Genomic DNA, 17,509 nt, shown 5'->3' on the forward strand with positions numbered 1-17,509 from the left:
CAGAAAGAAATTAACAACCAATTCCTGGCTTACTATGAACGCCTCTACCGAGGCGCGATGCCGGATATACCGGAGGAACTTGATGACTTCTTGGCTGCTGCCCACCTACCGCGCGTCGAGCCGGAATTGGCGGATAGATTGGGGGGTGAGATATCAAAAGGAGAGATTCACACTGCAATTAAACATATGGCTCGTCGTAAGACACCTGGTGCAGACGGATTGCCGGTTGAGTTCTATGCAGCGTATGTGGATCTATTGGCCCCACGCTTGCAAAATATATATAAGGAGGCCTGGGACACTGGTACATTGCCGGCAACCACCCGGGAGGCTATTATAATACCCCTATTGAAGCGAGGGGGAGATGCTAGCTCCCGATCAGCTTACCGCCCGCTGTCTTTGCTCACGGTGGACTATAAGGTGTTAAGCAAGATCCTCGCGACACGACTCCTATTGCATATGAGGGCCCTGATTCACCCGGATCAGGCAGGCTTTATCCCTCAGCGCACCACTGCGACGTGTATACGTCGGCTCGTCAGAATCATGGTGGGAGATTTCGAGGGGCTCCCAGATGCGGCGGTGCTTTCAATCGATATTGAAAAGGCCTTCGACATTGTGGAATGGCCCTACCTGCTCAGAGTTTTGAGAGAATTTGGATTGGATGACCGGTTTGTGCAATGGACTGCATTGCTTTATAATGCATCCACAGCCAGAGTGAAGACGGGGGCCACGATATCGGCCGCGTGCCAAGTGAGCCGTGGGACAAGCCAGGGGTGCTCACTGTCCCCCTTACTGTTTGCATTGGCCATTGAGCCATTAGCATCTCATGCTCGGGCGGGTCAGGCGTATGAGGGCTTAGTGATGAGGAGTGAGACCTATTATATATCCCTTTACGCAGACGACTTGCTGATGTTTTTAGCGGATACGAATGACGCGCTCCGGGAAGCCAGACTCCTATTACGAGATTTTGATAACGTTTCGGGACTAAGGGTCAACTGGAGGAAGACCTGCCTCTTCCCACTGACTCCAAGAGAACACACGCCCCACACAGTAGGGGACCTTCGATGGGAAGGTCACTGTCTCCCGTACTTAGGTACCCATGTTTACCATTCCCAGCCAGACTTGTTGGAGGGTAATGTGAACAGGGCGATTAGGAACCTACAGAGTAATATGGGGTTCTGGCGTACCCTGCCATTGTCGGTAGCGGGCAGGGTAGCTTTGCTGAAAATGGTGGCGCTTCCTCTCCTATTGTATTTTTTTCGCACGTTCCCTGTATGGATACCTGCGTCGATTTTCCGGAAACTTCGGTCCTTAACTACGGGGTTCGGGCAGACGCCGGGTCGCTTTGACCACTCTGATGCGTCCCCGTGCGGAAGGAGACCTTGCAGTCCCTGATTTTGAATGGTATTACCTGGCGGCACAATCGCAATGGCTTACTCAGGCGGTGGCTCGAGAGTTCAGGGGACCGGAGGGGCCACAGGGCAGGCTGCTTCCCAGACATGTCATCTCCTTTATAATACTGCAGCAGAAGATTGACTTAGATCGACTCACGCTTGAGGAACGTACACTTTGTCTCTGCTGGAATCGTAGTCACAAATGGTCGGGTATCACTCGCCCGTAGGCCCCGGAGATTCCTCTAGGAGCATGTACGGCCCTCCCGCACGGTGGCAATTGGTCGGCACTGGCAGGCTGGGAGGATCTCGGGCTACACATGATTGGAGACTTCTATGGAGATGGGGCCTTTTTGACCTTCCAAGAGCTGCAGAACACTTATGGAGTCCCACTAGGGGATTACTTATTGCATGCTGCTTTGGTGACTGGTATTCAGAAAACCTGGGGTATGGGACTCTCGGAACCGCCGACCGCTCTGGGCTGCCAATACGTGGGTATGGCAGCTGGTACTTTCAAGGCCATTACATGCCTCTATAGGAGGCTGTCGACTGAAAAGTTGCTGCCGTTGGATGGCTTGCGTGGCAAATGGGAAGCGGATATCGGAAGACCCATCCCGGAGACGACGTGGCCCCACTTGGTCCGGCGCGCCTGGAGGGGTACTCAGAACGCTAGATTTCAACTGGTGCAGTTTTTTGCATTACATCGGGCATACTTGACGCCGGCCAAATTGTCGCAATATTTTGATGGCGCTACATCACGATGACCAAGATGTATGGCCGAAGGAACTGATTTCTCCCATATGTTTTGGTCTTGTGCGAATTTGTCTGCTTATTGGTCGGGCGTGGTGGCCTGTTTGAATGCTGTGACGGGCTGACAAATAGAGGCAGACATGGGAACCTGCTTGCTGCTCCGTTTCCCTCATACCCTTCGCACTAAGGTTACTAGTAAATTCTATGACTTGGGTTTGATTTTGGCTAAAAGGGAACTCATCATGCACTGGAAATCGAATGTAGGCCCTAATTATTTAAAAAGGAAGGTGACTTTGTTAAGATGGGCACAGGCTGAGAGCACACCCTGACTACAACAGGCCAGGCGCATGGATAACGACAAATCCCTAGAAGTGGCTAGAGCATGGGAGGCACTGGTGACAGCGCTCCAGGAGCCTGCTGAGAGTTCAAGTGAGGGGGAGGAGGACCTAGGTTAGGAATGGGTCACCAACTGGTGCTGCTAGCGAGAGCAGGAGACGTGTGGGAGGTTACGGCGGCAGGCGTAGCCAATTGGGATGTCCCTTTACATAACTGGGGTGAACAGGTTATGTTAGATGTGTGGTAAGCATTTGAGAGACGCTTTTTATGCATTGATCACAGGCGCACTAACAGGGGGAGGGGGATCGGTGGGGGGGGGTATAGTTTTTCTTAACGGGGTATTAGAGTATCATAGAATGCCGAGTGGGCTGTTATAGAAATGACATGGTGTATTCGTGATTTTGATGCTCAGTATGTTGGAAAATACCAATAAAATTTGTTTACAAAAAAATACTGTATTTACATATGTTTGCATTTCTCTGAAACAATACTGTAAGTCAAATCAAAGTACATTTACTTTTGCAATCCAAACTGTTTACAAACTGCATTACTACTGTAGTCTTAATTGCTTACCTGTGCCAGGCTTGCTTGGTTCTAGAAAATAAAATAACTAAAAGAATTTTTTTATGCAAAAATAATTGGTCTGAAGTTCAATCTTTGAGTGTGTGAATTCATTTCCTGACTGAGTGTGTACAACAAATGCTTAACACTGTCCTCTGATACTGCCTTACTGCTTGACCACACTATCACAAATAGAGAGTACGGTTCTATCTAGCTTTGCCTCTGCCTACCTTTGGGGTTCCACTGAGCTCTGTGCACACTATACTTCACTTTGGTATAGTATATACAGAGCCAGCTTCCTACACACCACCACAGTGACTCTAAAGAGAAGGACTGATGCTGAAGAGGAATATCGCATTCCTTTGAAGAAGGGAAATGTCGGAACTAGCTCCTCCTCTTCCTCCTCCTATCCCATCTCCTCCTTCACCGCAGTCTATACCTGTGCCTACTTCACCTCAGCATTCACCACATACACCTGACGACCAAGATGATGGGGATGGGGATGACGATAGTGGGCCAATACCTGCAGACCCATGGGACGATTACAACATTAACTCGCCCACAGGCAATGATCCTGACTTTTATTATACCAAACACTCTCCACCACATGACAGTGTAGGTTACATTGAATTGCTGCGTAGGGCTGCCAATTACCATGTGGTGCAGCCCCACAAAGATTCCCTCGAATAGGATTTCCTTTTGGAGACCCTTCGCACTACTCAAAAGTCATCACACACTTTACCAGTGCTCGAGGGTATGATCAGACATTTGAATGATATCTTTAGTGATCCTGTCCGGGCACGGATTATTACCCCTAGGGTAGATAAATAAATATAACTCAGCACCATCTGACCCAGCGTACATTAGCAGACAATTACTGATGGACTGTCTAGTAGTGTCGAACGCATGCAAAAGGGCTAACTCCCAAACCACAGGAGATGCCCCACCCCAGATAAGAATTTAAGCTTCTTGATGCTTCGTGGAATAGAGTGCATCACAGGCAGCAAACGTCTGGCGCATAGCCAACATACAAGCGCTGCTAGCTAGATGCGACCGTGCGCATTGGGACGAGATGGAACAATTGCTCTAATATCTACCCCAAGAACATAAATTTACAGCTGAAGAACTGATAAGGGAGGGATAACTTATTTCCAACAATCAAATCAGGTGCTCCCTTGATGCTGCAGGCACAGCTGCCAGAGCAGTAAATACCAGTGTCCTTTTAAGCAGGCATGCCTGACTACGCATCTCTGGATTCAAACACGAAGTTTAAACCTCTATCTTAAACACACCTTTTGAAATGAAATGAAATGAAAAGAGTTTTTATAAAGCGCGGTAGCTACCCTGAGGCGTCCTAGCGCTCTGGACGGCGGATGTAAAGGAACAGTGGGAGCTAGTCTGATTTATTGAACAACAGGGGTTTTACCTTTTTTCGGAAGGGCAGTAGATTGGGCTCTGATCGCAGATGGATGGGGTGGGAGTTCCAAAGTTGTGCTGCGCTGTAGGAGAACGAGCGGCCGCCACATCTAGCTCTCCGGATCTTGGGAACGGTGGCCTGGAAGGAGGAGGCAGATCTGAGCTGTTTGTTTGGGCGGTATGGGGTGATAAGAGTGTGGTTGATGGTTGCACCCTTTTTCCAGAAGGCCGATGGGCGATACACAGGCTCTTGAATTCAATTCTGCTCCTGATTGGGAGCCAGTGGAGGGTTTTAAGTTCAGTTGTGACGGAGAGGCGACGAGGGATCTGAAGAAGGGTTCGGGCGGCACAGTTCTAAGTAACTTGGCGCTTGTTAGGGTCGCCTGGGGGGCCCCAAGATAGAGGGCATTGCCACAATCCAAGCGGGACAGGATGAGCCCCTAAATCATAATCTGCCTCGCCTTGAAGGGTAGTAGGGGAAGGATTTTCCGAATGAGCCTGAGTATACTGAAGCAGACGGCTGAAAGTGTGGCAGCTTGATGGTTAAAATTCAGTGCCTTGTCCAGCCATATTCCCAGGCTCTTAATTGAGTCCTTGGATATGGGGGCAGGTCCAAGACCAGATTGCCATAAGGAGTCAATGGAGGGGTGCAGGGTGTTCCCAAGGACCATCAGCTCAGTCTTGTCGCCGTTCAGTTTGAGACAAGACGAGGTCATACATGAGGTCATTGCTTCCAGGCAGTCCCTCATGTTGCATGGCCCTATGTGAGTTTGGTTTAGTGCCACCACTAGCTGAGTGTCGTCCGCGTAAGAGACGATTTTTAGTCCAAACGGACGGACAATCTCAGCTTGGGGGCTCATGTAAAAATTAAAAAGGGTAGGGCTCAGGGAAGAGCCCTGTGGAACACTGCAGCCCAGAGGTTTGCTAGGGGAGATAGTATCACCCTCGAAGACTTGGAAGGGGCGATCCGACAGGAAGGACTCAAGCCATGTGATCGCAGTTGAAGAGATTCCTAAGTTGGTCAGTCTCTGCAGTAGGATGACATGATTTACAGTGTCGAAGGCGGCACTTAGGTCAAGGAGGATGATAGCGGCGGAACCTCCTTGATCCATGATCTTTCGGGCCTCCTCTGTCACGGCAAGGAGGGCAGTCTCTGTCCCGTGCATTGGTCGGAACCCAGTCTGGGAGGGGTCCAACAGAAGGTTTATTTTGAGGAACTCCGTCAGGGTCTTATTGACGTGTTTCTCAGTAATTTTGCTTAGCCAGGTTAACAGGGAGATGGGTCGATAGTACCCTAGGTTATTGAGATCCAGGTTTTTTTTTTTAAGAAGGGCTTTGACCATGATCCGTTTCCAAAGGTGCGGGACGATACCCGTTGCAAGGGAGGTATTGGCCACGTCAAGGATGATTGGGAGAATGTGAGGGGACACAATTAGCAGGGAACGTGGTGGTGCCAGGTCATTAGGTGAGCCGCATTTTACCTGCAGCATAATGGTTTGTAGTGTGGTGGGATCCAGCAGGGGGAAGGCTTTAGGGGTAGCAGGGGCGTCTGTTCCTGCCTCAGTGGGCTTGATGTGTGAGGCGAGGAATTGAGTGTGGGGGAAAGAGGAGTAAATATTTTGTATTTTGTTGAGAAAGAACTCCGCTAGATCGTTACAGCGGGATTGAGCATTGTGTGGGTTTTGAGGTTTATCTGGGAGTTTAGGAAGGGATTTTGCGATTTGATAAATTTCCTTGGGCCTGGAAGCTGCTGTATTAATTCTGGATTCAATAAAGGTTGCTTGTGGGGTTCTAATTTCTTTTTTGTACCTTTTTATTGCGGCTCTATAGGTGGTTTTCCTGGTGGGAGAGTAGTCCAGATGCCATTTTCTTTCCAGTTTTTTGCATTGGCGCTTCCTGTCTCGTAGATCCTGGGAGTACCAGGGGGCCGTCTTGGTACTACGCTTGGATCCAATGCATTTTATAGGGAGTATCGAGTCAAGTGAACACATGATCCAATTGTTATATTTCCGTTGCCTATGATGGGTTCCGTTGCCTTTTGACAAGGAATACCTTTTTGGCCCAGTGGTAGACTCATCACTGGAAAAGATGAAGAAATACACTGAAGTGAAGACAAATCAATGGGGGCGTTTCAGTCACCCAAGGATGTGGTTCCTTTCGGCGCTCTTTCTATCGAGCAGGGACAAAGAATTCTTCCTCAGAAAATACCTCCACCTACAAGGGTAATAACCAACCCTCTGGCTCTAAGAACTACTTCTGAAGGGGTTACAGCGGAAATAACAGTAAGGGAAGAGGTAAAGGTTCAAACACACTCACCTCTCCTCCCCCCGACCACCTAACACCTGTCGGGGGAAGACTGTCAACTTGCCTCAGTATTGGAACTTTCATAGATTCCCATGCTTTGTATCATTCCCCGTCGTCGGAATGGGAGCCTCGGTAAATAAAAAATACCATAGTAGTAAGCACAAAGTGAAAAAATAGGCCTAGGCCTCATCTCATTTTGTAGCTTATCCACCTCTTTTTGTAAAAGAGACCACATTCTTGCAGTAGCCAATCAGAGTAGCCTCACCCCATAGAACCTTCCTGAGAGAGCCTCAGAGCCTCAGATTTTCTACCGCTCGTTGTGCAAGGGAGTCTCCATTGAGCTCTGCTCAATTTTCTTCACTTCTGAGAATATTTCAACAACTTTTGCCTGTTTTTTCGTCATGTCTGACAAGGAGAAGAAAGCACTTTTTAGAGCCTGTGCTACCTGCTCTAAAAAGAGGTTGTTTGTTGAAGACAAACATGAAGACTGCATATACTGCTTATATCCGAATCATAAGGCCACGGACTGCAAGATTTGCAGAACCTTTTCCACCAAGACCTTGCGGGACAGAGAAGGACGCCTGCTGACTTGGCTACAAAAGATGAAGGACCGCAAGGAAGTTCTGTCTTCTGACAGTGAGGCCCAGATATATGCAAATCCGTCTTGACCCTGTGCATCATGATAACAGTCCATCCCCAATCTTCGTCGACGGATGAATCTTTAAAGACTGTTTCGTCGACGGACGCACTGACGAAGAAGCTGTGCTCGTCGAAGGCATCGTCGACGGGGAGATGGTCATCGTCGACGATGGTTGGATCATCGACGAACTCGTAGCCAGGATCATGGTCACCGGCGTCGTCGACGTGGTCTTCGTCGATGTTGTCCTCGTCGTCGACATCGTCGTCGACGTGGAAAAAGTCAGTTTCGTCGACGAGGAACAGGGATCAGGCATCTTAAACGTCGTCGACGGTGTAGATGCCGTCGTCGAAGCCATCGTCGACGAGCCCAATTTTAAAGACAAGTCTTTTTTGACAGGAATCGTCGACGTACCGGTTACCTCAGTTCAATCTGAATGTTTTTTGTATGACTTAAAAGAACCATTCCGGAAGTCAGTTCGTTCAATCCCCATCATTGAACATGTTTGGTCAGAAGGCTTAAAAGCTATGCAAAATCCAGCCACGGTCCTCCCAGTACTTCCCAGACTGGAGAAAAAATATAAGGCGCCCGAGGGCAGCCCGGCATGTCTTCTAGGTCAACCAAAACCGGACTTGGTTATCTCCCAGGCCGCACAGACTAAATCTAAGAATCCGTCCACACCGCTAACGACGCCACCTGATAAAGAGGGGAGGCGTCTGGACAATGTTGGAAAAAGATTCTCCGTAATGGCCAGTCTCCTCGTTAGGGAAGCTAATGCTTTGGCGATTCTGGGGAGATATGATCGCCAGATGTGGTGTGACCTCTCCCCGTTTGTGGAAGAACTTCAGGATGGGTCTAAGGACGAGGTCAGAAAGATCTTGATGGAAGGAGAGCGTGCCTCTTCTGAGGTAATCGACTGCGCTATTGATATAGCAACTACGGCTTTCCGAGCGCTAGCCGGCTCAGCAGTTTTAAGACGCCAGGACTGGTTGCGAGCCACGTGGTTTCGACAGGAAGTACAGAACAAAATTCTGGATCTACCCTATGATGGAGAGATGTTATTTGGCAAACACGTGGATGACGCCCTACAAGGCATAAAGAAAGATACGGATACGGCCAAGTCCTTGGGAAACTTGCAATATCGCAAAGTGCCCTTTAGGGGAGCGAGAGGAAGAGGTTTCTCCTCTTACAGAGGCGGGAGTCAGCACCGCTACTCTTCCAACTCCCAGCCTGGCCAGTCGTACAAGCCCCAATATTCACAGAGGGGGTCTTTCTCTCGTCAGCCGCCGAGAGGACGTCAGGGGCAGCAGAGGAGAGATAATTCCAAGAGACAATAGCGGCCAGATGGCTCTTTCTACTGTTCCTGTACCCTCGTTAACACCAGTGGGGGGCAGGCTTGCCCATTGCCTCAACAGCTGGAAGGTCATAACAACAGACCAGTGGGTCCTGAACATCATCAACAAAGGACACACGTTGGAGTTCCAAGATCTTCCTCCAACGAGAGCTCCAGACGCCATTACACCCAAACATCTAAGGCTCCTTCGTCTCGAGGCCCACCAACTCTTCACCAAGGAGGCAATAGAGCCTGTACCTCTCTCCCAAAAGGGGAAAGGGTTCTATTCCAGGTTCTTCCTGGTTCGGAAAACAAAGGAGAAGTGGCGTCCGATTTTAGATCAACGGCAGCTCAACACTTATCTCATCAAGTTGTCCTTCAGGATGGTCACTCTTCAGGACATCCTACACCTTCTCAATCCAGGGGACTATATGGCAACCCTAGATTTGGAGGATGCTTACTTCCATGTGCCCATCCATCCAGCTCACAGGCAATATCTTCGATTTACAATAGGCAAGAGCCATTTTCAGTTCAGAGTACTGCCTTTTGGTCTCCGGTCCGCACCGCGGATCTTTACAAAGGTACTGGCTCCTGTGGCAGCTTTTCTCAGGAGGCAGTCTTTCGAAGTCTTCCCATATCTGGACGATTGGCTGGTAAAGGCTCCTTCGTTCCAGGAGGCGTCCAGGGCTGTCACGTGCTGCAGTCAACTGTTCGAACAGCTGGGCCTTCGGGTCAACAAGGAAAAATCGATTTTGCGCCCCTCCAAGACAGCGAGGTTTTAGGGTGCAATCCTAGATACGGAGTGCTGCCTGGCTTTTCCTTCGGAAGTACGCCAGTCCAAACTGATTCTCTCAGCTCGCCTCCTACAGACAAGGAAGTTTCTGTCAGTTCGCCAATACAAATCGCTTCTCGGATCGATATCATCCTGCATTCCATTAATACCACACTGCAGGCTGCGGATGCGTCCACTGCAGGAACAGTTGGACAAACAATGGCGTCAGGTGACAGGCTCCTTCGACGACAAGATAGTCATTACTCCGGGAATGCGAAAGGCAGGCAGCTGGTGGTTGCTAAAAGACAATCTTTCAGTAGGGTTACCGTTCCAACTTCCACCTTCTCCCATGGTATTGACAACAGATGCTTCCATGGAGGGGTGGGGAGCGGTCCTCCAAGAACTGAAAGTCAGTGGTCATTGGAGCTCAGTTCAAGTCAAGTTCCACATCAATCTGCTGGAACTTATGGCCATTCGTCTAGCCTTACAGGCTTTTCTTCCGAGGATCCGCAACCGCGCCGTGCTGGTTCGTACAGACAACACCACGGCCATGCACTACATAAACAAGCAGGGCGGAACGAGATCTTGCACCCTGTCGAAGGAAGCACAGAGGCTTTGGAATTGGGTGATCCAACACAATATCACTCTATCAGCGGAACATCTGGTGGGCACACTCAATGCCACAGCAGACGCTTTGAGTCGCCAAAGGAATATCAGCCACGAATGGGAACTGGATCAGACCATTCTGAACAAACTGTTTCATCGTTGGGGACCCCAACCATCGATCTGTTTGCGACTCCTCAGAACGCCAAATGCCAGTCCTACGCAAGCAGGCTTCACCATCAGGGATCCTTGGGGAATGCGCTTTTGATTGCCTGGTACGGCGCATTTGTTTACGCCTTTCCTCCTATTCCGCTAATCCCGAGACTGATCCGCAAGCTCAAGGCGGAGCCGTGCAGAATGATTCTGATTGCACCAGCATGGCCCAGGCAGTTTTGGTACACAGAGCTTCTTCTTCTCTCCCAAGATCAGCCGATTCTCCTGCGTCCTGTTCCATCACTGTTAACAATGGCCCACGGGCAGGTTCTGCATCCAGACCTGCAGTCACTTCAATTGACAGCGTGGCTCCTGAGTTCAGAGAGTTCCAGGGTTTAAATCTTTCAGGAGAATGCAAAGACATTTTGGCTCAGGCCCGAGCGCCTAGTACGAATAAGACCTATCGGGCAAAGTGGAAGAGATTCTGCCTTTGGTGACAGAGACAAGGTCTACATCCATATACTTCTGCACCACACCAACTCTTGCCTTACATCCTTTCTCTTGCAAAATCTGGATTGGCTCATTCTTCTATAAAAGTACATCTAGCGGCCATGTGTAGATTTAGATGATCATCATCAGGACCTTCCCTTTGGTCTGCAAGGATCATTAAACAATTCCTGAAAGGTTTGTTCAGGGTTTTTCCACCAGTCCGGCCTCCACCGCCAGCCTGGCATCTTAACTTGGTACTGTCACATCTAATGAAGGCCCCATTTGAGCCTATTCATAGGGCGGACATGAAGTTTGTTTCATGGAAACTGGCTCTTCTCTTGGCCCTGACATCGGCTAGAAGGGTTAGTGAGCTCCAGGCTTTCACAATTGAGGAACCTTTTCTACAATTTAAAAATGATGTTCTCATCCTACGAACAAATCCTAAATTTATTCCTAAAGTCCCCTCAGAATTTCATCTGAATGAGCCGGTGATCTTAAAGTCCTTCTTCCCGCGGCCCTCCACGCCAGCGGAGAGAGCTCTGCATTCTTTGGACATTCACAGATGTCTCAAGTTCTACTTGGAGCGCACAAGACTGTTCCGAAAATCTTCCCAGCTTTTTGTTTCATACAGTGCTCCACGTAAGGGTTGTCCAATTTCTAAACCCTGCATTTCCCGCTGGATATCCAGCGCAATCCAGTTTTGCCATCGAGAAGTGGGGAAACCTCTTCAGCGAGCAGTTCGTGCTCATTCTACGAGATCAATGGCTTCATCGGTGGCTCTCTTCTCAGGTGTCCCGATCAAGGACATATGTAGAGCGGTGACATGGAGCAGTGTCCACACCTTCACTCGCCAATACTGCTTGGATTCTTCTGTGAAAGAGGATGCGGCAGTGGGCCAGGCGGTCTTGAGGAACCTTTTCCAATAAGTCGGTGAGCTTTCCTTCCTATCCCGCCTTCCTATATTGCATATTTTGTATTACTTGTTGTTGTTTTTGTGATGCAAATGTGTTCTGTTTTTCTTATCAGGATTACGTATGATATTTACAGATACATATATTACAAAATATGCTTTTTCTCTTTACTGCTGGCTATTCTGATACAAAGCATGGGAATCTATGAAAGTTCCAATACTGGGGCAAGAAAACAAGTTACTCACCTGTAACTTTGGTTCCCCAGTATTGGTAACTTTCATAGATTCCCATGCGCCCACCCTCCTCCCCTGGGAAAGCTCAGCCTTATTATCCAATGATGTTGCTGTTCACAACGCCTACGAAAATCTGAGGCTCTGAGGCTCTCTCAGGAAGGTTCTATGGGGTGAGGCTACTCTGATTGGCTACTGCAAGAATTTGGTCTCTTTTACAAAAAGAGGTGGATAAGCTACAAAATGAGATGAGGCCTAGGCCTATTTTTCACTTTGTGCTTACTACTATGGTATTTTTTTATTTACAGAGGCTCTCGTTCCGACGACGGGGAATGATACAAAGCATGGGAATCTATGAAAGTTACCAATACTGGGGAACCAAAGTTACAGGTAAGTAACTTGTTTTCTTTCTTACCAGCTTGGCAGTCAATAACAGACAAGTGGGTTCTATAAATGATCCGTTCTGGTTACTGCCTGGAGTTCAACAACACTCCTCCAAACATTCCTCCAAAGTCACACAAACTCTCACCGCATCATCTACACCTCCTCAAACAAGAGGTACAGTCTCTACTTTTCAAAGGAGCTATAGAACCCCTACCATTACAACACCAAGGAAGGGTGTGTACTCCTTTTACTGACTTGGACCCCAGCCCTACCGGCCTGTCTCCACCTCAAACCTGCTCCTGCGCAATCCTAGTGTGTCCTGCAGCCAGCAAAATCGAAACCCCAGAGGACCTGCCTGCCTGAACCACAAAGACATTTGTCTCCCGTGAACACCGAATTTGTTCATCTGCAACCTCAGGCTGCACACCACGAACCTGCCCCACTCTTCACCCTCAGTCCACGGCCCGAGCTAGAGTGGACAAACACCACGAGGCGATCCCCCCGGCGATGTTGATCCGAGGTCTGTTGACCTCTGACCTGCCTCAAGCCTCCAGCCGGCCCCTGCAGCCTACATAAAGAAGGTCCCCCCCAATCACGACCAGGAGCCGGTAAGGAGATCCGACCCCAAAAGGCACCCCTGCACCCAACGGCCCACGGCCATGGGTGGCAAAACAGACGGTGCCTAACCGACCCCTAACTTCCCAAATTACCTCTTGATGTGGTGGTCGCACCCAGAAGACCTTCGTCCGCAAGCCTGCAGTGTCTTTGCAAACGGGAGGTTCCCCATTGCAAACAGGGCCCAGACGTCAAAACAGCGCTCTGCACCCGGCCGCCCTAGTGCCGCTGAGGGTGCACCTTTGGTGCTACTTTGTTTCCCCATTTGCCCTGAGCTAAAGTCCAGGAGCTTTGCTCTCACAACCTTGTGGCCTGCTCGTGAGCAGCCACCAACCGGAGACCTCCTACCCCCCACCGGATAACATTAGGCCTCAGCTCTCTGCACCTGGCCGACACATGCCGCTGAGAGTGCACCTTTGGTGCTACTTTGTTTCCCCATTTGCCCTGAGCTAAAGTCCAAGAGCTTTGCTCCCACAACCTTGTGGCCTGCTCGTGAGCTGCCACCAACCGGATGCCCCCTACCCCCTATTGGGTAACATTGGACCTCAGCACTCTATACCCGGCTGCCCTAGTGTCGCTGAGGGTGTTTCAGGTGCATCCTCAACCCTGGGGGAACCTTGGTTCTAACCCCGGAATACCAACTCCCACAAATAAGTACTTGCCTGCAAACCGTTAACTTCGTTTTTCTCCATAGGAATACATTGACTGTTTTTCCTTGAAAATTGCTTTGTGTGAAGTTGGTTTGTATGGAACATTGAGAAACTGCATATGTACACAAAGTGAATTACTTACCTCTTGTCTAGGAGATGTCTCAGTGTGATATCTAGGCATATCAAACTGATTAGCAAAAGTAATCTGAAAAGTAAACTAAAAAGTAACATACATAGTAATCTAAAAAGTAACTAAAAGTAATTCTGATCTGCTGACTTAACTTTAATTCAACCAACTGCATTTGAACCCGCATTCAACTGTAAAACACTGCATAAGATTTTGCAAGGCATTTATTTCACTTAACTGCACCAGGCTTGGCTTAGTTGTAGAAATAAAATAACTAAATAATAATTTTGATGCAAGCAAATTGGTGTGAGTTCATTTGAGTGTGTGACATCATTTGCTGCCCGAGTGTGTACAACAAATGCTTAATACTTCCCTCTGACAAAGCCTTACTGCTCTCACACACTACCACTAATAGAGAGTTATGTGCTATCTACTTTTACCTCTGCCTACCATTGGGTTCCACTGGACTCTGTGCATACTATACCTTATTCTGGTAAAGTATATACAGTGCCAGCTTCCTGCACTTGCTCCAGAAGGAGGCGTCACCACCTTCCTCCAGGAAGTCACACAGGCGTCGGCCCAAAAGGCGAGCTTTAAAGCAGAAGCCGACTTTGAAGGGCTAATGGGTAACACTTGGGAGAGGAGCCGCTCTGTTGTTCAGGCAGGTTGGTTCTTGGGTCAGGAGAGGGAAAAACAGCTGTCACACCGGTTTTCCAAGAGCATGTAATCCCTTGGGAAGCACCTCTGAGTTGGGCCATTGACTCCACACCCCGGGAGAGTGGTCCTGCCAAATAGGAAGTGGGCATAATGGTGTATCCTGGGATGCTCAGTAGCCACACTTACCAGAAGTGGTCATCAGGGGGAGGGAACCTCGCAGTCCATTTACTACCAACCGCATCATTTCTTGAAGGTATTTTCTGAGCATAAGTAAGACCAAAGAAGGACTGCCCTGATGTACCGTGGAACCAGCAAATCGAGGCTGCACTGATGTGGGATGCACCTGCTGAACCTAGTAGCTAGCAAACGAAAGAAAATGTGCCTGCTGTGTCCTGCTCAAGGAGAAATAGTCTCCAGAACCCAGCCAATGCCAGTAGTCCAGCGGCGACTGGGTGTTCGAGGCATGTGGGCTGCTAAATTCATATCTGTTGCATTAGATCGCCGCCTAGTGTTGGGTCCGGATGATCGCACATTGTTGTCCTGGAAGAGTCTTCGAAGTATCCTGAGATAGGTGGCTCCTCCCCTGGACTACAGTGCGCATGGGCATCGGCTCCATCCCCAGATTGTTTTTTTCCGCCATTGGGTTCGAATGCGGTCTCGACGTCTCTCTGTCGGAACCGAGAAAACTAGCTTTTTTACGGCCAAAAGGCCTTAGTTTCATTACGTCGGTATTGTTTGCGTACGGTCTCGAGTTCTTCCGTCTCTTTGAGTCGGAATCTGCGGAGTGGGTTTCTGCAAGCATCAAGACTACTTAGAGGGACGATGACCCTGTGACCAAACCCACCTCACCCCCTTCGTAGATCGAGGAGTAGTTGAAGCAGCTTCAGCATCCTTCATACCTTGCATCAGGACCACTTCAGTAGGAAAGTCCTGCAAAGAATACAGATGACTGGAACTGACTGAAGTCTATTTCACCTGCTCAAGTAGCTCTTTCTGAGCATCTTGCTGCCCCCCCTGATTGGCTTCCTACTGGAATTAGTTGCCTCAAGTGACACTAAGTGACCTTATTCCAACTATTCCAGACTTTTGGTGAAAAACTTTCTAAATGTCAAATTTACGGAGTTTACCATTGCTCGTTTACGTACAAGTGAAACAACCTGCTTTGCTATACCTTTTTTTGTGTGTCTCATACCACCATTGTTTGTAAGGTCAAGACTGACTTTCCACCTGTACCACCCCAGGCTATTTGCAATAACACATATAGTCCTGTGTTCCAGCCCAACTAGTTTCCTGGTTACTGATTCCATGCAGGTGTAATCATAGGACGCGAGGGATTAAGTTCTTATTATACCATTACAGTTAAAAAAATCGTCCCAGATCTTAGTATGTGTACCAGCCTCGATTCCTATGTCCATTTTGCAGATAGTTTTAACCGCCTGGAGCCAGTCTGAACCATGAGGTGGTGCAGAGTCTATCCATTTTTTACAAATCTCTCTCCTGGCGAGAAGGATCAGAGAGAGTAGGGCCCGCCTATTCGCCGATAGGGGCAAGGTTGGCTGATCTTCCATCCCTATCATGATCTGCATTAAGCTCATTTTAATATTAGTGTGCAGAATTTCGTTTATTACTTACTTGACCGAAGACCAAGGGTCCTGTAACAGGGGGCATTTGAAAAACATATGCCTATCATCCACACTTAACATACCACATCTATGACATCTTGGGGCTACGGCTGTTACGAATTTTGCCAATTTTTGTGGTGTCCAATACAGCTTGTTGACTGTAAAAAAATGGTTCCTTTTCAGATTTGCTGGCTTAACCACCCTATAGAGTAGTTTAAAAGAAAGTTGCCATATTCTCTGTGGCTCAGTCATCTGAATAGCACCATCCCAAATCTCATATGGTGCTTTTAACTTCTTGTCTTCAGAGAAGACCAGAGTCCGGTACCAGTCAGTAACTTCCTTCCTTCTCGGGGCCTCATTCTGTAATTTATTTCCGAACTCCCAGATTCCACCAGTCTCTCTCCTGTTTGCCTCCCTCAGGATAGCAACTGCAGGTATTTACACCTTCAGTGGGAACCCCTGTCTCTGCCGTCAAGATTTCCCATGGCTCCACCTTTAATCACCATGAGATCCCCATAGTTCAATTCCCGCCCTCCTTAGTGGGATACTTAACTGGTCTTGCAGGTACTCTGGTGTACCTGGTGAATCCCATATTGGTGCACCATCCGAAAAGTACCCCATTCCAAGTATGTTCCTTATTCCTACCCATTGGGGAAGTGCTGCCTTAAGCGTCTTCAGTCTAACTTTTCAATAGAATTTTTTTGCCTCAAATTTGTAAAGAAACCCTTTTGAGCCCCACTCCTTAACCATCTCCTCCAGTAGTCCACCCCACTCCTAGGGCCCTGGTGTACCTAAGATAGCTCTGCAATTCTTGAACTGAAAGGCCATGCAATACAATCTTAAGTACGGGAGTGCCAACCCGCTTTCTCCCAATTTACTCATTCATGTTTTCCAAGACAACCGTGGTCCCCTGGCTGCCCAGATGAAACTGCCCAATTTGCCCTGTATTTTATCGGTCAAGCCTTTGGGAAAAGTAGGAGGGATACAATTAAAGAGGAATGTCAACTTGGGAAGTAACACCATTTTGATTAAGTATATTCTTCCATATAATGACAAAGGCAAGTTCTTCCATCTGGTAAGTGTTTTCTCGATTTCCTTTGCTACCCTCTCTAGATTGTGCTGGGGGATTCCCTCTAATGAATTAATATTACCTATTCCGAGATACCTTATATCTCTCTGGACACTTCCCCTCCAGTCTGAGACGTTCCAGCACATTATCCCGGTTTTCTTATTATTACTGTATAGCCTGAAAAAGCTCCAAATTCTTTGCTAATAGCTCCACCCTGAGGATTGTAACAGCTGGATCTGCTGTGTAGATTATAAGGTCATCCGTGTATAACGTGATTTTCTTTTCACCTGCACTGAAAGCGATAACCTGATCAACATGGTGAAGCATCTGGGCAAATGGTTCGAGATATATATATATATATATATATATCTATATATATATAGATATATATATATCTATCTATATATATATATATCTATATATCTATATATATATATATATATATATATATATTCTCGCTCCTTATTGCGTCAAGCCGCGCACTCCTGCACGGGTGCGTGTC

General features: G+C 48.2%; 1 protein-coding gene across 2 annotated transcripts in view; it reads left to right on the forward strand.

The window, feature by feature from the left end:
• The window catches only part of FBXO11 (F-box protein 11), a 501,351-nt gene that overhangs the window by 258,763 nt on the left and 225,079 nt on the right, over positions 1–17,509 (forward strand). The gene's annotated exons all lie outside the window — the stretch shown is intronic.

This window comes from Lissotriton helveticus, chromosome 6, assembly GCF_964261635.1.
Source record: "Lissotriton helveticus chromosome 6, aLisHel1.1, whole genome shotgun sequence".
Classification (NCBI taxonomy): domain Eukaryota; kingdom Metazoa; phylum Chordata; class Amphibia; order Caudata; family Salamandridae; genus Lissotriton; species Lissotriton helveticus.